Below are 25,449 nucleotides of genomic sequence, written 5' to 3'. Positions count from 1 at the left end.
AGATGGCCATCCAACCTCCAAAGATGGAGACTCCACCATATTTCCAGATTTCTGGGAGATGTAGGCCACAAACACCTGGGGACCCACAGGTTGAGAACCACTGATATAGGGTATATAAGGTATATAGGGTGCGTGTACACACACCACCGAAACCGCGCTGGAGGGTGCATCTACGCTGAAGGATCCTAGAATCCTAGAGTTAGAAGAGACCCCAAAGGCTATCCAGTCCAACCCCCTTCTTTCTGCTTTGAAGGCACCTTCAGAGCACTCCTGACAGATGGCCATCCAACCTCCAAAGATGGAGACTCCACCATATTTCCAGATTTCTGGGAGATGTAGGCCAAAAACACCCGGGGAACCACAGGTTGAGAACCACTGATATAGGGTATATAAGGTATATAGGGTGCATGTATACACACAACCGAAACTGCGCTGGAGGGTGCATCTACACTGCAAAATCATAGAATCCTAGAGTTGGAAGAGACCCCAAAGGCCATCCAGTCCAACCCCCTTCTTTCTGCCAGGCACCTTCAAAGCACTACAGTCCCAGGCCCTTGCCTGGTATATAAGGTATATAGGGTGAATGATCCGCATAGTCAAAGATCCATTGCCTAGTCAAAGCCATGATCTTCCCTGTAGTCACCTACGGATGTGAGAGCTGGACCTTAGGGAAGGCTGAGCGAAGGAAGAGAGATGCTTTTGAGCTGTGGTGTTGGAGGAAAGTGCTGAGAGTGCCTTGGACTGCGAGAAGATCCAACCAGTCCATCCTCCAGGAAATAAAGCCCGGTTGCTCATTGGAGGGAAGGAGACGAGAGACAAAGCTGAAGTTCTTTGGCCATATCATGAGGAGACAGGAAAGCCTAGAGAAGGGAAAATTGCTGGGGAAAGTGGAAGGCAAAAGGAAGAGGGGCCGACCAAGGGCAAGATGGAGGGATGGCATCCTTGAAGTGACTGGACTGACCTTGAAGGAGCTGGGGGTGGTGACGGCCGACAGGGAGCTCTGGCGTGGGCTGGTCCATGAGGTCACGAAGAGTCGGAGACGACTGAACGAATGAACAACAACAGGGTGAATGTACACACGCCACCAAAACTGCGCTGGAGGGGGCATCTACACTGCAAAATCATAGAATCCTAGAGTTAGAAGAGACCCCAAAGGCCATCCAGTCCAGCCCCCTTCTTTCTGCTTTGAAGGTACCTTCAAAGCACTCCTGACAGATGACCATCCAACCTCCAAAGATGGAGACTCCAGGCTTGGGCAAACTTTGGCCCTCCTGGTGTTTTGGACTCCAAGTTCCAGCTTAGTATATAGGGCAGTAGTTCTCAACCTGTGGGTCCCCAGATGTTTTGGCCTTCAAGAAATCCCAGCTGGTAAACTGGCTGGGATTTCTGGGAGATGTAGGCCAAAAACATCTGGGGACCCACAGGTTGAGAACCACTGATATAGGGTATATAAGGTATATAGGGTGCGTGTACACACACCACCAAAACTGCGCTGGAGGGTGAATCTACATTTCAAGATCCTAGAATCCTAGAGTTAGAAGAGACCCCAAAGGCCATCCATCAAGAGGAGCATAGTGTCTGGGTGGAAAGGAGTCGTAGAGTTGGGTGTCATCTGCATATAGGTGGTACCATACTCCTAAACTCCAGGTGACCTCTCCCTGTGGTTTCATGTATATGTTAAACAGCATGGGGGACAGAATGGAACCCTGAGGAACCTCACAGGTCAATGGCCAGGGGTTCAAACAGGAATTCCCCAGCACCACTTTCTCCGGAGAAGGAGACTCCAATGCATGTGGGCAGCACTTGAGTTGCCATGGCTCCATGATATTGGATCCTAGGAGATGTAGTCTGGAGAGGCAGAGAAGACCTTTCAAAACTCCCACTCATACGATTGTATATCATTGAACAATGGCAGTCAAGAGCGAGGTCAAACGGCATCCACTCATGGAATCCAAGCTAAACATCCACAGCTCTTTCAGATGCTCCTCAGCTTCCCATTTTGGTCATCAGAATGGAATTGAATAGCTGCCATGACCTCCAGTGAGTCAAAACCAGAAGTTACAAAACCGGCTTTTGTTTTGGTTGGAAGATGGTTCCCAGAATCCCCTGCCTTGACATGGTTGGTGTTGCCAGCCCGGTTTGAAGTCCAGATAGAGATAATCGACGTGCAGACCCATCTTTCCTTGTAAGTTCAGCACCTTGGACAGCTGAACTTACAAGAGAGAGTGGACTCTGTCATTCCTTGATATGGGATTTATTAGTCGCCACTCTCCCAATATTCCATCTGCTTACCTTTTAAAATATAATTCCCAGCATTCCCTTGCTAGCATGGTCCACATTGGGGGATTCTGGGAATCATAGAATCATGGACTGTTAGAATTGGAGGGGGAATGCAAGGGCCATCTAGACCAGTGCTTCTCAACTTTCCGAATGCCGCGACCCCTTAATACCATTCCTCATGTTGTGGTGACCCCCAACCATAACATTATTTTCATTGCAACTTCATAACTAATTTTGCTACTGCTATGAATTGTAATGTAAATATCTGATATGCAGGATGTATTTTTATTCACTGGACCAAATTGGGCACAAATACCCAATACACCCAAATTTGAATACTGGTGGGGTTGGTGGGGGTGTTGATTTTATCATTTGGGAGTTGTAGTTGCTGGGATTTATGGTTAACCTACAATCAAAGAGCCTTCTGAACTCCACCAGCAATGGAACTGAACCAAACTTGGCCCACAGAACTCCCAGGGAAAATACTGAAAGGGTTTGGTGGGCATTGACCTTCAGTTTTGGAGTTGTAGTTCACTTACATCCAGAGAGCACTGTGGACTCAAACAATGATAGATCTGGACCAAACTTGGCATGAATGCCCAATATGCCCAGATGTGAACACTGGAACAGTTTGGGGGAAGTAGGCCTTGACATTTGGAAGTTGTAGTTGCTAGGATTTATAGTTAACCTACAATCAGAGAGCTGCACCAAATTTGGCACACTACCTACGTGAACAACATTGAATACTGGTGGCATTGGGCGGGAGTGTTTCTGAATTCTGGGAGTTGTAGTTCACCTACACCAAAAAGGAAGAGAAGGACAGGCAAAGAGATCTTCAACCTTCTGATGTTTTCTGATGGTCTTTGACGACCCCTCTGAAACCACCTTGCCCCCCCCCCAGGGTCCCGAAACACTGATCTAGACCAACCCCATTCTGACATGCAGGAAGTGACCAATAAAGCCCTTCTGAAAGATGTCCCTCTAGCCCTTTTTAGAAGATGGAGCATTCACCACCTTTTGAGGCAGTTTATCCCAACAGAGAAGGCTAAATAATGCTACAATTCCCATCATTCCATAGCATTGATCCATATCAACTGAAAGTAGTGCCAAACTGTATTTATCCTATGATACAGGTTGCAAATGCAACCTAGGTTGTAAACCAATGGATTCAAATTACAAGAAGAGAGATCCCAGAAAGCTATGGGAAGAGACATTTGATAGCTGAATAGACGCTAGAAGGTGGTGGAAGCTCTATCTTCAGCAAAAGGTTAGATCATAGAATCATAGACTCCAAGAGTTGGAAGAGACCTCCTGGGCCATCATCCAGTCCAACCCCATTCTGCCAAGAAGCAGGAATATTGCATTCAAATCACCCCTGACAGATGGCCATCCAGCCTCTGCTTAAAAGCTTCCAAAGAAGGAGCCTCCACCACACTCCGGGGCAGAGAGTTCCACTGCTGAACGGCTCTCACAGTCAGGAAGTTCTTCCTCATGTTCAGATGGAATCTCCTCTCTTGTAGTTTGAAGCCATTGTTCCGCGTCCTAGTCTCCAAGGAAGCAGAAAACAAGCTTGCTCCCTCCTCCTCCCTGTGGCTTCCTCTCACATATTTATACATGGCTATCATATCTCCTCTCAGCCTTCTCTTCTTCAGGCTAAACATGCCCAGTTCCCTAAGCCACTCCTCATAGGGCTTGTTCTCCAGACCCTTGATCATTTGAATCGCCTTCCTCTGGACACTTTCCAGCTTGTCAATATCTCTCTTGAATTGTGGTGCCCAGAATTGGACACAATATTCCAGATGTGGTCTAACCAAAGCAGAATAGAGGGGTAGCATGACTTCCTTAGATCTAGACACTATGCTCCTATTGATGCAGGCCAAAATCCCATTGGCTTTTTTTGCCGCCACATCACATTGTTGGCTCATGTTTAACTTGTTGTCCACGAGGACTCCAAGATCTTTTCCACATGTACTTCTCTCGAGCCAGGCATTGTCCCCCATTCTGTATCTTTGCATTTCATTTTTTCTGCCAAAGTGGAGTCTCTTGCATTTGTCACTGTTGAACTTCATTGTGTTAGTTTTGGCCCATCATCTCTCTAATCTGTGAAGATCGTTTTGAATCCTGCTCCTGTCCTCTGGAGTATTGGCTCTTCCTCCCAATTTGGTGTTGTCTGCAAACTTGATGATCCTGCCTTCTAGCCCTTCATCTAAGTCATTAATAAAGATGTTGAACAGGACCGGGCCCAGGAGGGAACCCTGCAGCACTCCACTCATCACTTCTTTCCAAGATGAGGAGGAAGCATTAGTGAGCACTCTCTGTGTTCGTCCATTTAACCAATTACAGATCCACCTCACCGTAGTTTTGCCTCGCCCACATTGGACTAGTTTCCTTGCCAGAAGGTCATGGGGGACCTTGTCGAAGGCCTTCCTGAAATCCAGGTACGCTCCATCCACGGCATCATTCCCCGCATCTACCCAGCTTGTAGCTCTATCGAAGAAAGAGATCAGATGAGTCTGGCATGACTTGTTTTTGATCAATCCATGTTGACTCTTAGCGATGACTGCATTTGTTTCTAAGTGTTTGCAGACCGCTTCCTTAACAATCTTTTCCAGAATCTTGCCCGGTATTGACGTGAGGCTGACCGGACATTGGTAATTTTTTGGGTCGTCCTTTTTTCCCTTCTTGAAGATTGGGACCACATTGGCCCTCCTCCAATCTGCTGGAACTTCTCCCGTTCTCCAAGAACTCTCAAAGATGGTTGCCAATGGTTCCGAAATGACTTCTGCCAGTTCCTTCAATACTCTGGGGTGTAGTTGATCTGGCCCTGAAAGGGGACTTGAACTCATTGAGAGTGGCCAGGTATTCCTGGACGACTTCTTTCCCAACTTGGGGTTGGATGTCCTCCAATCCCTCACCCACTCCATCTTGCTGAGGTTGAAGACTCTCTTTTTAAGAGAAGACCGAGGCAAAGAAGGCATTAAGTAGTTCTGCCTTTTCCCTATCCCCTGTCAGCATTGCCCCATCTTCTCCTCAAAGAGGTCCTATCCTCGAAGATGGACATATTTCAGAAGTGCTTTATTTGTCTCCTTTTGCATGTCGGAATGGGGTTGGTCTAGAAGGCCTTTGCATTCCCTTCCAATATTCAGAGCCCATGACTCTATGATTCCTAGAACGCCACTTCCAATTCTGCCCTCCATCTCCAAAAGAGGTTAGATGGACATCTTTCAGCATTTGTTCTACGCTGTAGATCCAGACTAAGATGGGTAGGTGGTCCTCAGGTGAAACCCCTAGAGAGAAGGCCACCACAGCTTGCCTTTTTTGGAAGTCCTTTCTGCACCTGTTGCTGTTTCTGAGCTGAGTCTCCTCTTTCCAGGTTCTTCACAGAGGGGGCCCTTCAACAAGGACAAAGGTAAGATATGACACTTTGGCAGAAAAAATGAAATGCAAAGAAACAGGATGGAGGTTGCCTGGCTACACAACAGAGTTACATATGAGAAAGATCTTGGTGTCTTTGTGGAGAAAAAGTTGAACATGAGCCAAGAATGTGATGCAGAAACAATGGGATTTTGGGCTGCATCAGAAGCAGTCTAGTGTCCAGATCGAGGGAAGAAGTCCTGGTGCCCCTCTGTTCGGCTTTGGTCGGACCTCTTCACCTGGGATCACACTGTGTCCAATTCTGGGCAAAGCAAATTAATAGGCAAAGCAAACAAACAAGTCCAATGTGAGCTAGGCAAATCTATGGTGAGGTGGATCTGTAATTGGTTAAATGAACAAACCCAGAGGGTGATTCTCCCCAAGGCTTCCTCCTCTTTATCTTGGAAAGAAGGGACGCGCGGAGGGCCATCAGCCAGGTTCCTGCTCAGGATCTTCATTCATGACTTAGATGAAGGGCTAGAAGGCAGGATCATCAAATTTGCAGACAACACCAAATTGGGAAGGAGACCTAAGACTCCAGAAGAAAGGGGCAGAATTCAAAGGGATCTTCACAAATTTAACAAAATGAAGTTCAATGGATACAAATGCGAGACACTCCACTTAGGCAGAAAAAAGGAAATGCAAAGAGACAGAATGGGGGACAATGAGGCCTGGACGTGTGAAAAAGATCTTGGAGTCCTCGTGGTCAGGAAGGTGAACATGAGTCAACAATGTGATGCGGCAGCCAAAAAAGCCAATGGGATGTTGGCCTGCATCAAGAGGAGTCTAGTGCCTAGATCCAGGAAAGTCATGCTCCCCATGCTCGATTCTGCTTTGGTCAGACTACTTGACCTGGAATCACAGTGTCCAGTTTTGGGCACTGTAACTGAAGGGAGATGTTGACTCTAAGCTGGAATGTGTCCAGGGGAGGGTAACTAAAATGATCAAGGGTCTGGAGAACAAGCCCTATGAGGAGTGGCTTAAGGAGCTGGGCATGTTTAGCATGAAGAGGAGAAGGCTGAAAGGAGATATGATGGCCATGTATAAATATGTGAGGGGAAGCCACAGGGAGGAGGGAGCAAGCTTGATTTCTGCTTCCTTGGAGACTAGGACGCAATGGAGCAATGGCTTCAAACTACAAGAGAGGAGATTCCATCTGAACATTAGGAAGAACTTCCTGACTGTGAGAGCCGTTCAGCAGTGGAACTCTCTGCCCTGGAGTGTGGTGGAGGCTCCTTCTTTGGAAGCTTTTAAACAGAGGCTGGATGGCCATTTGTCAGGGGTGATTTGAATGCAATATTCCTGCTTCTTGGCAGGGGGTTGGACTGGATGGCCCATGAGATCTCTTCCAACTCTTTGATTCTATGATACTATGATTCTATGACTGTGAGAGCTGTTCAACAGTGGAACTCTCTGCCCATTGTGGAGTGTGGTGAAGGCCCCTTCTTTGGAGGCTTTGAAACAGAGGGTGGATGGCCATCTGTCGGGGGTGCTTTAAAGGCGATTGTCCTGCTTCGTGGCAGAATGGGGTTGGACGGGATGATGGCCCACCAGGTCTTCTCCAACTCTTGGATTCTAGCATTCTATGATTCTATATTGACCCTAAGCTGGAAGGTGAACAAAAGAAGAGGGCTTCTTTGCAGAATGGGGTTGGACTGGATGGCCCACGAGGTCTCTTCCAACTCTAGGATTCTATGATTCTAGAAGGATTAAAGGTCTGGAGATCATGAATAATCCTTCTGAGGAGCGTCTTAAAGAGTTGGGTCTGTTTATCCTGCAGAAGAGAAGGTTGAGAGGAGACACGATAAGAGCCATGTATAAATAGGTGAAAGGAGGCCATAAGGGGGAAGAGGGAGCAGGCTTGTTATCTGCTGCCCTGGAGGCTAGGACTCAATGGAGCCATGGGTTCAAATGACAGGAAAGGAGATTCCACATGAACATCAGGAAGAACTTCTTGACTGTAAGAAGAGTGGTTCAGCAGAGCCTCAGTGTCTGGTAGAAGCTCCTTAGAATCATAGAATCAAAGAGTTGGGAGAGACCTCCTGGGCCATCCAGTCCAACCCCATTCTGCCAAGAAGCAGGAATATTGCATTCAAATCACCCCCGACAGAGGGCCACCAAGCCTCTGCTTAAAAGCCTCCAAAGAGGGAGCCTCCACCAAACTCCGGGGCAGAGAGTTCCACTGCTGAACAGCTCTCACAGTCAGGAAGTTCTTCCTCATGTTCAGATGGAATCTCCTCTCTTGTAGTTTGAAGCCATTGTTCCACTGCGTCCTAGTCTCCAAGGAAGCAGAAAGGAAGCTTGCTCCCTCCTCCTCCCTGTGACTTCCTCTTACATATTTATACATGGCCATCATCATGTCTCCTCTCAGCCTTCTCTTATGAAGGCTAAACATGCCCAGCTCTTTAAGCCGCTCCTCATAGGGCTTGTTCTCCAGACCCTTGATCATTTTAGTCGCCTTCCTCTGGACACATTCCAGCTTGTCAATATCTCTCTTGAATTGTGGTGCCCAGAATTGGACACAATATTCCAGGTGTGGTCTAACCAAAGCGGAATAGAGCATGGGGAGCATGACTTCCCTAGATCTAGACACTAGGCTCCTCTTGATGCAGGCCAAAATCCCATTGGCTTTTTTTGCCGCCACGTCACATTGTTGGCTCATGTTTAACTTGTTGTCCACGAGGACTCCAAGATCTTTTTCACACGTACTGCTCTCGAGCCAGGCGTCACCCATTCTGTATCTTTGCATTTCGTTTTTCCTGCCAAAATGGAGTCTCTTGCATTTGTCCCTGTTGAACTTCATGTTGTTAGTTTTGGCCCATCATCTCTCTAATCTGTCAAGATCGTTTTGAATCCTGCTCCTGTCCTCTGGACTATTGGCTCTCCCTCCCAATTTCATGTCCTCTGCAAACTTGATGATCATGCCTTCTAACCCTTCATCTCAGTCATTAATAAAGAAGCCTTCCTTGGAGGCTTCGAAACAGAGGCTGGATGTCCATGAGGAGCGGCTTAAGGAGCTGAGCATGTTTAGCCTGAAGAAGAGAAGGCTGCGAGGAGACATGATAACCATGTATAAATATGTGAGAGGAAGCCACAGGGAAGAGGAGGGAGCAAGCTTGTTTTCTGCTTCCTTGGAGACTAGGACGCAACGGAACAATGGTTTCAAACTACAAGAGAGGAGATTCCATCTGAACATGAGGAAGAACTTCCTGACTGTGAGAGCTGTTCAGCAGTGGAACTCTCTGCCCCGGAGTGTGGTGGAGGCTCCTTCTTTGGAAGCTTTTAAGCAGAGGCTGGATGGCCATCTGTCAGGGGTGATTTGAATGGGATTTTCCTGCTTCTTGGCAGAATGGGGTTGGACTGGATGATGGCCCAGGAGGTCTCTTCCAACTCTAGGAAGAACTTCCTGACTGTGAGAGCCGTTCAGCAGTGGAACTCTCTGCTCCGGAGTGTGATGGAGGCTCCTTCTTTGGAAGCTTTTAAGCAGAGGCTGGATGGCCATCTGTCAGGGGTGATTTGAATGCAACATTCCTGTTTCTTGGCAGAATGGGGTTGGACTAGATGGCCCAGGAGGTCTCTTCCAACTCTTTGATTCTATGATTCTATGATCCGTTGGGGGTGCTTTGATTGTGTATTTCCTGCATGGCAGAAAGAAGTTGGTTGGATTGATGGTCCTGGTGTTGTCTTCCAACTCTACGATTCTATGTTTCTTTGACCCCAAAGGCCATCCAGTCCACCCCGCTTCCGCCAGGCAGGAACACATGCATTCCTCTCCCCGCCACCTTCCTGGTGTGAACTCTGTGTGCCTCGATCACACACTTTGATCCGGGCCTGACTCACTCCACGGCGGAGTGCCCTCTGCCTGACTCTGGCGTGGCTGCCCTCCGGCTAGAGAGAGGCTGCCCAGGCCACCCACGGGGACCTTGCAAAACACGCTCCGGATTTGCATCGCCGGCTCAGGGGATCCATCCTCTGGCTTCTCCTTCCTGGGTCCTGCTGCGCTCCACCGGAGAGGGTTGCGCCCTCTTGCCTCCTGGGTGACCTCCTGGAGACACCGGATACCAAACTTTGGGGCCTCCTCTCATTTGTTTTTGAAGCGATATGATGCGCTCTAGAATCATAAACTCCTAGATTGGAAAGAGACCCTGAAGGTCATCCAGTCAAGCTCCCTATTTATTTTTATTTCTCGTGTCAGGGCAGCCAGTCCATTATATTACATTTCTAACAGAACAAAGCAAACAAACAGACAAACTACAAAATGTGTGAGTTTGGTAGTTGATTATTTATTTATTTATTTATTTATTTATTTAGTACACTTGTATACCGCTAATATCTCAGCCTGTGCGGCGACTCATTGCGGTTTACAACATATTTAAAAATACAATATTCACTTTAAAATATATAAAATAAAATATAAAAATACATACATATACATACATAGTATTGGGCCACCAATACAGACCGGACATCTCCTAGTTAAAGTCGTAATCCAATTCGTTATCCTTGATTGCTAGTCCATGATCAAAACATCATCACATCGGAATTAGTTGAAAACTTGCTCGAACATCCAAGTTTTCAGTTTTTTCCGAAATGCCATTAGCGAGGTGGCTGATCTTATTTCAGTAGGGAGGGCGTTCCAAAGCCAGGGGGCCACCACAGAAAAGGCCCTATCTCTCGTTCCCGCAAGCCGCACTTGTGAAGCAGGCGGGATGGAGAGAAGGGCTTCTCCCGAAGATCTTAGGGTCCTGGTGGGCTGATAGGCCGAGATACGTTCGGATAGGTATGTAGGGCCAGAACCGTTTAGGGCTTTAAAGGTCAGAACCAGCACTTTGAATTGGGCTCGGTAGCTAATCGGTAGCCAGTGGAGCTTGTACAGCAGGGGAGTTGTATGCTCCCTGCGCCCTGCTCCTGTTAATACCATGGCTGCCGTCCGTTGAACTAGTTGGAGCTTCCGGGCCATCTTCAAAGGCAGCCCCACATAGAGAGCGTTGCAGTAGTCTAAACGGGATGTAACCAGAGCGTGGACTACCGTGGCCAAGTCAGACTTCCCAAGGTACGGTCGCAGTTGGCGCACGAGTCTTAACTGTGCGAATGCTCCCCTGGTCACTGCCGAAACCTGGGGATCCAGGCTCAGCGCTGAGTCCAGGATCACACCCAAACTGCGAACCTGTGTCTTCAGGGGGAGTGCGACCCCGTCTAACACAGGCTGTAACCCTATACCCTGTTCGGCCTTGCGACTGACCAGGAGCACCTCTGTCTTGTCTGGATTCAATTTCAATTTGTTCGCCCTCATCCAGACCGTCACAGTGGCCAAGCACCGGTTCAGGACCTCGACAGCCTCCTTAGTAGCAGGTGGGAAGGAGTGACAGAGTTGGACATCATCTGCGTACAGGTGACACCGCACTCCGAAACTCCGGATGATCTCGCCCAGCGGCTTCATGTAGATGTTAAACAACATGGGAGACAGTATTGAACCCTGAGGAACCCCACAAAACAAAGGTTAGATGTCCTTTGACCAGTATCTGGCCCCTTGGAGTGCCTCTGGTGTTGCTGCAAGGAGGTCCTCCCTTGTGCATGTGGCAGGGCTCAGGTTGCATTGCAGCAGGTGGTCAGTGGTTTGCTCTTCTCCACACTCACATGTCAAGGATTCCACTTTGTGGCCCCATTTCTTGAGGTTGGCTCTGCATCTCGTGGTGCCCGAGCGCAGTCTGTTTAGCTCCTTCCAAGTCGCCCCGTCCTCTGTGTGCCCAGGGGGGAGTCTCTCATTGGGTATTGATTGAGGTGCTGGGTTTGAACCTGCCACTTTTGGACTCTCGCTTGCTGAGGTGTTCCAGTGAGTGTCTCTGTAGATCTTAGAAAACTATGTCTGGATTTAAGTCGTTGACGTGCTGGCTGATACCCAAACAGGGGATGAGCTGGAGATGCATCTGCCTTGGTCCTTTCACTATTGGCTGCTACTTCCCGGCGAATGTCAGGTGGTGCAATACCGGCTAAACAGTGTAATTTCTCCAGTGGTGTAGGGCGCAGACACCCCGTGATAATTAGCGGCATGTCTCATTCAGAGCCACATCAACTGTTTTAATGTGGTGAGATGTGTTCCACACTGGACATGCGTACTCAGAAGCAGAGAGCATAGCGCAAGGGCAAATGTCTTCACTGTGTCTGGTTGTGATCCCCAGGTTGTGCCAGTCAGCTTTCGTATGATGTTGTTTCTAGCGCCCACGTTTTGCTTGATGTTCAGGCAGTGCTTCTTGTAGGTCAGAGCATGGTCCAAAGTGACTCCTCCCAGGTATCTGGGTGTGCTGCAATGCTCCAGTGGGATTCCTTCCCAGGTAATAATCCTCAGAGCTCGGGATGCTTCTCTGTTCTTGAGATGAAAGGCACATGTCTGTTTTAGATGGGCTGGGGATCATCTGGTTTCCTCTGTAATAGGCAGTAAGAGCACCTAGAGCGATGGAAAGCTTCTGTAGAACAGTCAAGCTCCCTGCCAGACAGGAAAACACAACCCAAGCCCTCCTGACAGATGGCCATCCAGCGTCTTCTGAAAAACTTTCCAGAGAAGGGGATTCCAATGGATTTTCCAGCAGGAGATTCCACTGACCCACAGCTCTTACCATAAAGGAAGTTCTTCCTAAGGTTTAGGTGGAATCCCTTCTCCAGCCATTTGAATCCATGGCTCCATTGTGTCCCAGTCTCTGGAGCAGCAGAACACAAGCTGGATTGATTTTTAGTGTGAACTCAAAATCTATATATAAAAAAATGCTGTGTGCATAATGAGTACCTTAAAAACAAAAGAACCAATGAACGAAATCACACCAAATTTGGCAACAAAACGTCTCACAACACAAGGAGTGACCATCACTCAAAAAATTATGATTTTGTCACTTGGGAGTTGTAGTTGTTGGGATTTATAGTTCACCTACAATCAAAGAGCATTCTGAACCCCACCAACGATGGAATTGAACCAAACTTGGCACACAGAACTCCCATGACCAACAGAAAATATTGGAAGGGTTTGGTGGGCATTGACCTTGAGTTTGGGAGTTGTAGTTCACCTACATCCAGAGAGCACTGTGGACTCAAACAATGATGGATCTGGACCAAACTCTCCACAAATACTCAATATGGCCAAATGTGAACACAGATGGAGTTTGGGGAAATAGACCTTGAGATTTGGGAGTTGTAGTTACTAGGATGTATAGTTCACCTACAATCAAAGAGCATTCCGAATGCCACCAATGATGGAATTGGGCCAAACATCCCACACAGAACCCCCATGACCAACAGAAAACTGTGTTTTCTGGTGGTCTTTGGTGACCCTTCTGACCCCCCCCGGTGACCCCCCCCCCCCCCGGGTCTTGACTTCCCAGGTTGAGAAATGCTGCTTTAAGGCCACCCAGTCCAACTCCCTTCACCAGGGCAAGAAAACATAACCAAAGCCCTCTTGAAAAAGGGGCATCCAGCCATTTACACACACACACACACACACACACGTATATGACAGAAGCAAAAAAAATTACAACGCATGGGCAAAACCACATATATACACGCAAACACACATATAAACACATATACACAAATATATCCACACATATATGCATATACACACACACAAAACACAGAAAGGGGGAAGGAAGCAAGGAAGGAGGGAAGGGTTAAGAAGAGAAGGAAGAAGAGAAATTGGGAAAGGAGTGAAGGAGAGAAGGAAGGAAAGAAAGAAAGCTAGAACAGGAAGGAGATAAGGAAATAAAAAAGTGAAAGAAGGAAGGAAAGAGAGAAGGAATGAAAGAGAGAAAGAGGGAAGGAAGGAAGGAAGGAAGGAAGGAAGGAAGGAAGGAAGGAAGGAAGGAAGGAGACAAGGAAGGATAGAACCAAAGAGCAAAGGAAGGGAAGAAAGAAACAGGTAGAGAAGGAAGAAAGAAGAAGGGAACGAGGAAGGGAAAGTAAAAGAAGGAAGGAAAGAGAGATGGAAGGAAGAAGGGAAAGGGGGAGGGAAGGTTGGCCACCGCAACGTGTGGCGGTTACAGCTAGTATTTATTATGACTCTCGTGTCTCCTTCTTTCAATCTCTTCTCCAGGTTAAACATCCCTGACCCTTTAAGCCTTTGCTCAAAGACATTCATTGCTAGCAGACGGGTTGAAGCACTGAGCTGCTGAACTTGTTGGCCGAAAGGTTCGACTCCTGGGAGTGTTGTAAGCTCCCGCTGTCAGCCCCAGCTTCTGCCAACCTAACAGTTAGAAAACATACAAATGTGAGTAGATCAATAGGTACCGCTCCAGCGGGAAGGTAACAGCGCTCGATGCAGTCATGCCAGCCACATGACGTTGGAGGTGTCTACAGACAACGCCAGTTCTTTGGCTTAGAAAGAGGAGCACCAGAGTCCCAGGGTTGGACATGACTGGACGTAATGTCAGGGGACAACCTTTAGAATCATAGAATCATAGAATCCAAGAGTTGGAAGAGACCTCATGGGCCATCCAGTCCAACCCCCTGCCAAGAAGCAGGAATATTGCATTCAAATCACCCCTGACAGATGGCCATCCAGCCTCTGTTTCAAAGCCCCCAAAGAAGGAGCCTCCACCACACTCCGGGGCAGAGAGTTCCACTGCTGAACGGCTCTCACAGTCAGGAAGTTCTTCCTCATGTTCAGATGGAATTTTCTTTCTTGTAGTTTGAAGCCATTGAAGGAGGTATTGGCTAAGTAAAAAAAAGCCTTTTGGTGCAGTCTAGAATTGCATTGGCCTCTTTCGTTGCCGCATCACACTGTTGACTCATGTTCGGCTTGTACTCAATTAAGACCCTTCAATCCCCTTATGCATGGACCATTTTCAATCAATATCAGTACATTTGGGTCAGGCAGGTTTTGTCCAATGGCCATATTCACTTCAAGGTTGTGGAAACAGGATTGTGCATCTGGTCCCATTGCACCTTGCACATACAAGTGTGCATTTCTTTGCTCATTTTGCAAACCACAAAACGGAGCGATTGGTATGGTTGCTGCACCCTTCCCTAAAGGTCTGGAGAACAAGCTCTATGAGGAGCGGCTTAAGGAGCTGGGCATGTTTAGCCTGAAGAAGAGAAGGCTGAGAGGGGATATGATAGCCATGTATAAATATGTGAGAGGAAGCCACAGGGAAGAAGAGGGAGCAAGCTTGTTTCCTGCTTCCTTGGAGACTAGGACGTGGAACAACGGCTTCAAACTACAAGAGAGGAGATTCCATCTGAACATGAGGAAGAACTTCCTGACTGTGAGAGCCGTTCAGCAGTGGAACTCTCTGCCCCGGAGTGTGGTGGAGGCTCCTTCTTTGGAAGCTTTTAAACAGAGGTTGGATGGCCATCTGTCAGGGGTGATTTGAATGCAATTTCCCTGCTTCTTGGCAGAATGAGGTTGGACTGGATGGCCCAGGAGGTCTCTTCCAACTCTTGGATTCTAGGATTCTATGATTCTATAACTTCCTGACTGTGAGAGCCGTTCAGCAGTGGAACTCTCTGCTTCGGAGTGTGGTGGAGGCTCCTTCTTTGGAAGCTTTTAAGCAGAGCCTGGATGGCCATTTGTCAGGGGTGATTTGAATGCAATTTCCCTGCTTCTTGGCAGAAAGGGGTTGGACTGGATGGCCCATGAGGTCTCTTCCCACTCTTTGATTCTATGATTCTATGCATTAAGTCATGCTCTATTTATTGTCATCTGTATCTTTAGACTAAAACATTCAAGGGTTGCACATGGTCCTTGGGTGCTTCTTGTGGGGTTCTGTATGATTTGGGAAGCAAATGGCCCAAAAATGTCATCGAAATAGGGATTTTGTGACCACAACATTGGGATCCAGAAACCACAAAAAGCCCATGGGACACACGTTGTGCCCACCCTTGATGCAGGTGCAGGTTGAGTATCTCTTATCTGAAAAGCCTGCTTTGGAGATCTGTTGGGGAATACATATATTTGCATATATATACATAATGAGATATCATGAAGATGGGACCCTAGCCTGAATATGAAATTCATGTTTGTTTCATGCATATCTTTCCCACGTAACCAGAAGGCAATTTTATACACAATGCTTTAAATAATTTTGGGCACGAAACCAAGGCTGGATTGAATTGCATGATATGGTCAGTGTAGATGCATATAAGCAATTTGAACTGCACTGAGCTGCATTTTATGGGTCTACACAAGGCCTGGGCCAACTTTGGCCTTCCAGGTGTTTTGGACTTCAACACCCACAATTCCTAACAGCCTACCGGGTTGATATTGTTATTTGGGAGTTGTAGTTGCTGGGATTTATAGTTCACCTACAATCAAAGAGCATTCTGAACTCCACCAACAATGGAATTGAACCAAACTTGGCACACAGAACCAACAGAAAATCCTGAAACGGTTTGGTGAGCATTGATCTTGAGTTTGGGAGTTGTAGTTCATCAACATCCAAAGAGCACTGTGGACTCAAATAATGATGGATCTGGAGCACATTTGGCACCAATACTCAATATATCCAAATGTGAACACTGCTGGAGTTTAGGGAAAACAGACCTTGACATTTGGGAGTTGTAGTTGCTGGGATTTATAGTTCTCCTACAATCAAAGAGCATTCTGAACTCCACCAATGATGGAATTGAACCAAACTTGGCACACAGAACTCCCACGACCAACAGAAAATCCTGGAAGGGTTTGGTGCATTGACCTTAAGTTTGGGATTTGTAGTTCACCTACACCCAGAGACCACTGTGGATTCAAACAATGATGGATCTGGACCGAACTTGGCATAAATATTCAGTATGGCCAAATGTGAACATTGGTGAAATTTAGGGAAAACAGACCTTGACATTTGGGAGTTGTACTTGCTGGGATTTATAGTTCTCCTACAATCAATGAGCATTCTGAACTCCACCAATGATGGAATTGAACCAAACTTGGCACACGAAACTCCCATGACCAACAGAAAATCCTGGAAGGGTTTGGTGAGCACTGACCTTGAGTTTGGGAGTTGTAGTTCACCTACATCCAGAGAGCACTGTGGACTCAAACAAGGATGGATCTGGACCAAACTTGGCACAAGCACTCAATAGGCCCAAATATGAACACAGATGGAGTTTGAGGGAAATAGACCTTGACATTTGGGAGTTGTACTTCCTGGGATTTCTAGTTTTTCTACAATAAAGGAGCATTCTGAACCCCACGAACAGAATTGGGCCAAACTTCCCACAGAACCCCCATGACCAACAGGAAATACTGTGTTTTCTGATAGTCTTTGTCAACCCCTTTGAAACCCCCTTGTGATCTCCTCACATGGGTCCAAGCCCCCAGGTTGCTGTAAAATGAATGCAGCTTGGCACTACTTTGCCGTGGCTCAATGCAACTTCCAGGCTCCCACATGGCAAAATAGCATCCAACTGCATTCATTCCACAGTGGAAACTCCTTCCTTGGAGGCTTTGAAGCAGAGGCTGGGTGGCCATCTGTTGGGGGTGCTTTGATGTGCTTTCCCTGCGTGAAGGCACAAGGGGGCTGGACTAGATGGTCTCTGGGGGTGTTTTCCTTCTTTATGAATCTATGCACACTTTGGCACCTGTACGTTTTGGCAGGTGAGAGAGAAAGCAAAGGAGCATTGTGAAACCGCAACTCGGAGGTGACACAGGAGCTGTGTGTAAACATCTGCAAGGGGGTCCCATTGAGGAGCCCCGAGGGAAAGGGGCCTTTGGGGGCAGGTCCCAACAGATCCAAGGGAAGCCTTGCCTGCAGAGCAGGTTCTCCTTTTCCCACACCTGGAGGAGGTCCAACCTCTGGGAAGCCGAGCCAAACAGGCTTCTTCACCACCACCACCACCTCCTTCTTCTTCTCCTTGTGCTGCTCCACCTGCAAGGGAGCTGCCTCCCCCGAGGACAGAGGGATCTCAAAGAAGGCTTCCCTCTCTCTCTCTCCCGTTGCACACCCCTCTGGCCTCCCACAGCTTCTTCTTCATGCACAGAGGGTGGTTGTGCTCTCCTGCCCCCCAGAAGATGCTGATGGAGTGATGGGCGCAACTTTCCTAAACTCTTAGAGTTTGAAGAAGTTAGCTTTGCCAGATGTTCAAGCTGGGTTTAGAAAAGGCAGAGGAACCAGAGACCAGATTGGCAATATCCGGATGCTGGAGAATGGAGGAAGGCAGGGAGTTTCAGAAAAACATCTACTTCTGCTTCATTGACTACTCTAAAGCCTTTGACTGTGTGGATCATCATACATGGTGGCAAGTTCTTGGTGGGATGGGCATCCCAAGCCCCCTTCCCTCTCTCCTGAGGAATCTGTACAAGGACCAAGGAGCCACAGTCAGAACTGACCACGGAACAGGAGACGGGTTCCAGATTGGGAAAGGCGTACGGCAAGGCTGCATCCTCTCACCCAACCTTTTTAACTTGTATGCAGAACACATCATGCGAGGATGTGCGGGGCTGGATGAATGCAAAGCTGAGGTGAAAATGGCTGGAAGAAACATCCACAACCTCAGATATGCAGATGACACCACTCTGATGGCCGAAAGTGAGGAGGAGCTGAGGAGCCTTCTAATCAAGGTGAAAGAAGAAAGCGCAAAAGCCGGGTTGCAGATAAACATCAAAAAACAAAAAACAAAACAAAAACCAAGATTATGGCAACAAGAGTGATTGACAACTGGGAAATAGAGGGAGAAAATGTGGAGGCCGTGACAGGGTTTGTATTTCTAGGTGCAAAGATGAGTGCAGACGCAGACTGTGGCCAGGAAATCAGGAGACGCTTCCTTCTTGGGAGGAGAGCAATGACCAATCTCGATAAAATAGTGAACAGTAGAGACATCAGACTGGCAACCAAGATCTATTGCCTAGTCCAAGCCATGGGATTCCCCGTAGTCACCTACGGATGTGAGAGCTGGACCTTCGGGAAGGCTGAGCGGAGGAAGAGAGATGCTTTTGAGCTGTGGTGTTGGAGGAAAGTGCTGAGAGTGCCTTGGACTGCGAGAAGATCCCACCAGTCCATCCTCCAGGAAAGAAAGCCCGACTGCTCACTGGAGGGAAGGAGACGAGAGACAAAGTGGAAGTCCTTTGGCCACATCATGAGGAGACAGCCAAGCCTAGAGAAGGGAATGATGCTGGGGAAAGTGGAAGGTCAAAGGAAGAGGGGCCGACCAAGGGCAAGATGGAGGGATGGCATCCTTGAAGAGACTGGACTGACCTTGAAGGAGCTGGGGGTGGTGACGGCCGACAGGGTGCTCTGGCGTGGGCTGGTCCATGAGGTCACAAAGAGTCAGAGATGACTGAACGAATGAACAACAACAAAGACTCCTTGAGAGAACACTTTCTGTTGGATAATGATGAATGAAAATGCTATGGAATAGAATAACCTGGGAGTTGTAGCTTTTGCAGGCCTTTAGCCTTCTCTGCCAAAGAGTGAGGGTGCCTTTCCAAACTACATCTCCCAGGATTCCATGGCAATGAGCAGTAGCAGTTCAAGTGGTATCAAACTGCATTGATTCCAGAGTGCAGATGCCCTTTGGGTCACGGTCCAGCCACTCCAACCAGCCTTCCATGGGACCTCTGGGGTCTCCCTTTGGAAGCCCTTGGCTGCCCTCTGCTGGCGGCCTCTTGGGGCGCAGCCAAGCCAAGGGAGGGCCTGGAGGCCGCCATATTGCATCACCTGACCAAGGGCAGGAAGGCCATTCATGAATCTTCTTGTCTTGATGAAAACGTATTGTCTCAATACATTGCAACATATCATTGGATGTTTTTGGTTTCCGCAATCCTAAGAGTGAAATGCAAGCGTGTTTTTTCCTCGCAGGTCTTCCTCGCCTTCCAGATTTCAGGTTCCTTTTATTGCAAAAGGAACACTTCTTGTGCTGGAATTGACATTTTGCAAGCCACTCTAAACACCTTTGCAGAAGCATATGAGAAGTTCGGCCTGTCATTGAACATTGAAAAAACCAAGGTACTCTTCCAGCAGACACCAGCCAACCCCTCTCCAATGCCAGTGATACAGCTTAATGGTGTAACATTAGAAAATGTTGATCATTTCCGCTCCCTTGGCAGCCACCTCTCCACCAAAGTCAACATCGACACCGAAATACAACACCGCCTGAGCTCTGCGAGTGCAGCATTTTCCCAAATGAAGCAGAGAGTGTTTGAGGACCGGGACATCCATAGGGAGACCAAGGGGCTTGTTTACAGAGCTATTGTCCTCCCAACCCTGCTCTATGCATGTGAGACATGGACTGTCTACAGACGTCACATGCAACTCCTGGAACGATTCCATCAGCGCTGCCTCCGGAAAATCCTGCAAGTCTCTTGGGAAGACAAGCGGACAAATGTCAGCATGCTGGAAGAAGCAAAGACCACCAGCATTGAAGCGATGGTCCTCCAACATCAACTCCACTGGGCCGGCCACGTTGTCCGGATGCCCGACCACCGTCTCCCAAAGCAGTTGCTCTACTCTGAACTCAAGAACGGAAAACGGAATGTTGGTGGACAGGAAAAGAGATTTAAAGATGGGCTCAAAGCCAACCTTAAAAACTCTGGCATAGACACTGAGAACTGGGAAGCCCTGGCCCTTGACCGCTCCTGCTGGAGGTCAGCTGTGACCAGCAGTGCTGCAGAAGTCGCACGAATGGAGGGCAAAAGGGAGAAGCGTGCCAAGAGGAAGGCACTTCAAGCCTACCCCAACTGAGAGCACCTTCCACCTGGAAACCAATGTCCTCACTGCGGAAGAAGATGCAGAGTAAGAATAGGGCTCCACAGCCACATACGGAGCCACAAGAACACTGGAAGACAATCATCCTCGGAAAGCGAGGGATCGCCTAAGTAAGTAAGTAAGTAAGTAAGTTTGCAAATGCAGTATCCTGTTGGAGTCCTGTTGGTCAGTTATGTCCCCTGCAAGGATGAAGTAACGTCATGGCTGGTGGTTAATCCCAACTAGCGTAGACCATGAAACCAACCATGGAATGGGGAGCTATCATGAATGACTTTTCCATAACTTTGAAGCATAGGTTCTTTTTATTGCAATTTCCAGTGTGAGAGGGTAGACCAGATTACAGAAAAACATTTAGACATACAGACATACAGATTCTATGCAACTACATTGGATTTACAATTACATTGGTTAACAAACAAACAAAGGGGAATTACATTTTCACTCAACCTTCACCCACATGTACACGCGTTCATCCACATGCATCCAAATATTACAACATCCTTTTCTCCCTCCTTGGAGAAGCATATCTTAGGCCAGACCCTGATTTCCTACAGCCTGCCAACGCATAGCTCCATAACACCAAAACTTCAAAACGCCAAGATACCAAAACTTCTTTCCCTAAGCACAATGCCAAGGACCAGATCTCTGTTTTCCATACAGCAGAACCTGACTCCCTGCACAAAATCCAAGACTCCAAAAGCGCCCTTCTTTTTCTTCTTCCCTTGAGTAAGAAGCCCCAAAGTGTCCAGAATCATGCTTTCTCATAGCATATCTGACACTCTCCGAATACACCATCTCTCTCCTTCCCATGGAGCAGAGCATGGCGGATGGAACAGACTCCTCAGGTCTGCCACACTTTGAGTATTATTAGACTGAGTCTTTTATAGGAATATTCTGTTGATATCGTCCCAACATTGTAAATTAATAATAGACGTCTTCCATCCTGGCTCCATGTGACGGCACGAGTGACGCCACCTATGTGTAGAACTGTTAGTTGCAAGATTTAAACTGTTGTATCATGCTTAATCCTGCCTTTTTATCCTGCTTATGCATAGTTGGTTTGATTGGTTACTTATAGCTGTCAATCAGTATTGTTTGGCTCCACCTCTTCCTGGAGGAGGGGAGTGCTTCCCTTTTCATTCTGCCATCAGAGTTTCTATTGGATGGACGTGAGTAAGAGACTTGGCTCTAAAAGCCCCTGCTTAAATTACCTCTCAGCATCAGTTCTGAGTTTTTGTTTTTTTTTACCCTTGAGACTTATGCTTCATGTTCAGACCAACCTGAACGATGCTGGAAGTCTCAAGCACCTTCAAACCGGTTCTTTTGCAACCAGAGGAAGATCCCGAGTCTTCAAACATAGGCCATTTGAACTGGGGTTGTGGTTTGCTCCAGCATTCATAGCCATTGAGGAAAGAGGAAACAGGAAAAACTTCTCAGCTACAAACTCCTTGGACTTCAGAGATTGTAAAGTATATTTCCTTTATCCCTGTTGAAACATCAAGCTTATGCCTGAGAAAGACAACTCATTGTGAACAAGAAATACCATTTCGAGTTATCTGTTGTGTTTTGGTCTTTGGGAGTTCCAGTTTCCTATAGGAGGGCAAGAAGCAATCCTCTGGGGAAAGATGCCACGTCCATGCCTCTCACATTAAGAGTTGTAGCCCACAGGCGCGACGGCACACTCCATCTCAGTTTCCTGGCCACATGTTGATCTTCTTGATTGGCGTTGAGAAACACAAGGCTTGTGTTGACTTCTTAACATAAGGAAGGTTGCAAACATTTCCTTTATCACTGTCCCGTTCTTATCAGGGTTTCTCATTAGCAAGTCCAGCAAGCAGGTAGTTAGTCAGTGCAGGCCTTAATATTATACTGGTGTTTCCAAAATTATTAACTCCAACCACACATCCTTCCATTCTTCCATTCATTCTCACACATCATATTCAATTCATATTTGTCAAATCTGCACATTGAATTTCTTGTGAGAGAGCCAACCCATTGGGGAATCCCATTGACTCACTTCCCTTGACATTGACAAGATCAAGGCCAATGTTTCCCGGAAGCATGGCAAAAACATTGAGAAAAACACCACGGTCCCGAAGAGTGGGTGGAAAGTCCTCTATGGCTTGTGAAGTCCATGGTTCAAAGCATAGGGCATCTGGACAAAAATGGTACTCTTTTCTACCGAGTCCTGTCTTTTCATCATAGGAACAATGTACTATGGCTTCCCTTGGGCCATCTTGGCTTCAAGGGTCTCATTGATTTGTCTTTTTAGCCACTCTTGGTACCCAGAGAACTTTTCTCTAGCCTTCATTTTCAGGTGGGCTTTCTTCCTGTCTGCTTTCTTCCTTGTCCAGCTTTCACAACTATTCATAGAAATGGGCAGTCCTCATATGAACATTCATTGGCAGACCTTTCCACATCAGGATCCTGCTTGATTTGTCCATACTTGTCCATCCACGTCCCCATCTTCTTCTGATTTCTGGACTTCAGTCTCCATCCAGTATGATGGCCATCTGTCAGGGGTGATTTGAATGCAATATTCCTGCTTCTTGGCAGAATGGGGTTGGACTAAGGAAGTAATGCTACCCCTCTATTCTGCTTTGGTTAGACCACACCTGGAATATTGTGTCCAATTCTGGGCACCACAATTCAAGAGAGAGATTGACAAGCTGGAATGTGTCCAGAGGAGGGCGACTAAAATGATCAAGGGTCTGGAGAACAAGCCCTATGAGGAGCGGCTTAAGGAGCTGGGCATGTTTAGCCTGAAGAAGAGAAGGTTGAGAGGAGATGTGATAGCCATGTATAAATACGTTAGAGGAAGCCACAGGGAGGAGGAGGAAGCAAGCTTGTTTTCTGCTTCCCTGGAGACTAGGACGCAATGAAAGAATGGCTTCAAACTACAAGAGAGGAGATTCCATCTGAACATTAGGAAGAACTTCCTGACTGTGAGAGCCATTCAGCAGTGGAACTCTCTGCCCCGGAGGGAGTGTGGTGGAGGCTCCTTCTTTGGAAGCTTTTAAGCAGAGGCTGGATGGCCATTTGTCAGGGGTGATTTGAATGCAATATTCCTGCTTCTTGACAGAATGGGGTTGGACTGGATGGCCCATGAGGTCTCTTCCAACTCTTTATGATTCTATGATTCTATGACTGGATGATGGCCCAGGAGGTCTCTTCCAACTATAGGATTCTAGGATTCTATGATTCTATGATAAACAATGGAAGCAATGGATGGAAAATCTGGAACGATTTCAGTGTCATCATCAACTGCTTTGAAGTTCGGGAAATAGCTGATGGAACGCTGGTATAGGAATGGTGGCCACAATTGGTCTCTCTTTCTGGCATCTCCTTGGAAGACCACATCCCTTCTTTCTCTTGGATTGCATGCTTTGGTGACATTCGTTGGAGGACAGAATCTTTGTCACACCTCAGAATAGATTCACCTTACTGAAATCACCAAACTGCACACGGACTGAAGTTTTTGTAGTTTATTGAAAAATAAAAGATAAAAAGTTCTTAAAAGTAAGTAAAGTTCCAAAAGATCACTAAAACATAGCACTATGAAGCATGATTCCATGAGGCACCAACAAAACAAAATCCCATGAGAACATGACAAAGTCTCGAGACCATGGACACAAGAACTACAAGATAATCCAGGCAAACGAGCACAAGCTGCTCGGTTGAGCAAAATGTCCGCAAATGCACTTTAACTATCTGCCTGGTTTGCGCTCCCCTCACTTCTTTAAAACCCTCCTCTTAGATATATCCTACCTTGTTCATGCCCAGTGTTTATTTTTTTAATTTTTAACTATTACATCTGGCCCGGCCATAGGTTTTTAAATTCTTGCATGTTAATGTTTATATGTAATTTATTTAATTGTATTGTTGCGTGTGCACGTGCGATACACCTCCCACAGCCAACCCAAGAAGTACAGTCACACAAGATGTGGGGTGAACAATGGCCACAACTCATTTATTGATAACAGGACAAGGGGTTGGCAGCCAAGCATGGCTCCTGGATCATGATCGGGCAGCCCAATACTGCTCGATCCCGAACCCATCAGGGGTGCCGCCGGCACAATACCAGGCAAACGCAACCTGGCACCCCTGGAACCACCGGGCATCCTCCCCCTAACCGCTGGGGGGGGGACCAAACCAGATCCAGGGCCCATGCCCCACGCCACAACAAGTGTGGGGGGGGGGGTGGGAACCGCACCCCCCTTGCCGCCAACCCCAGAGCCTGCTCTCAATAAGGTAGCCGAAATGCCGAACTGGCCATCAAGATGTCCTATAAAGTATCTAGTTCTGCTCTTGCTTGCTCGAGGGGCTGCATGTAACGCGGGCAGAACTCCTTCCTCCTGCCGCCCGTTGTCCTTTCCAGCACGCCTCCGTTCCCAGACCAAGTCCTCAGCTTGCGTCCTAGTCCTGCCGACACTTGACTGCCGCCGTTCCACTCCTGTTCCATGCATTACTCCTTCCTTCCTACCCGACCATAGCCGACCTGTCGGTGGAAGAAAAGGAACAGCCGGCAGATTGGGTTCCTTCAAGGAGAAGGCCCGGCCTGATATAGGACGCATAAGCTGAGGATTTCCAGCACCCCATGGTTTTTAATACTTCGACAGGGACACCACCCGCAGCAGCTGTGGTGGCCGCTCCTATCCTAAAGGAGTGCCCACCAAATTCCATCCGAGGGAGGCCCAAATGCTGGAGGGCTCCTCGGAAAACAGCCATGAACTGGTAACATGTGAGAGGGCTGCCGTCTCGGTGAATGAAAAGGAAGCCAGGGGTAGAGCCTCTCGTGATCAGGAACCTGGAGAGGGACTGCACGGGGCACAAATGCCCTGATTCCAAACCCCGTATGAACAGTGAAACCCCTTTTCCCAGTTGGTCAGTCTTGGACTTACGGATCCTCAGTGCCAGGGCATTGTCCTGGACTGTTAGAGGCGTCAGCTTTGGAATTGGCCACCACCTCCCCCAGCCGAATAACTATTACATCTGGCCCGGCCATAGGTTTTTAAATTCTTGCATGTTAATGTTTATATGTAATTTATTTAATTGTATTGTTGTTATTTTTTGT

The sequence above is a fragment of the Anolis sagrei genome, chromosome 5 (genome assembly GCF_037176765.1).
Source record: "Anolis sagrei isolate rAnoSag1 chromosome 5, rAnoSag1.mat, whole genome shotgun sequence".
Lineage (NCBI taxonomy): Eukaryota > Metazoa > Chordata > Lepidosauria > Squamata > Dactyloidae > Anolis > Anolis sagrei.
The sequence above is the reverse complement of the archived record's forward strand: the minus strand, read 5'-3'. Positions refer to the sequence as shown.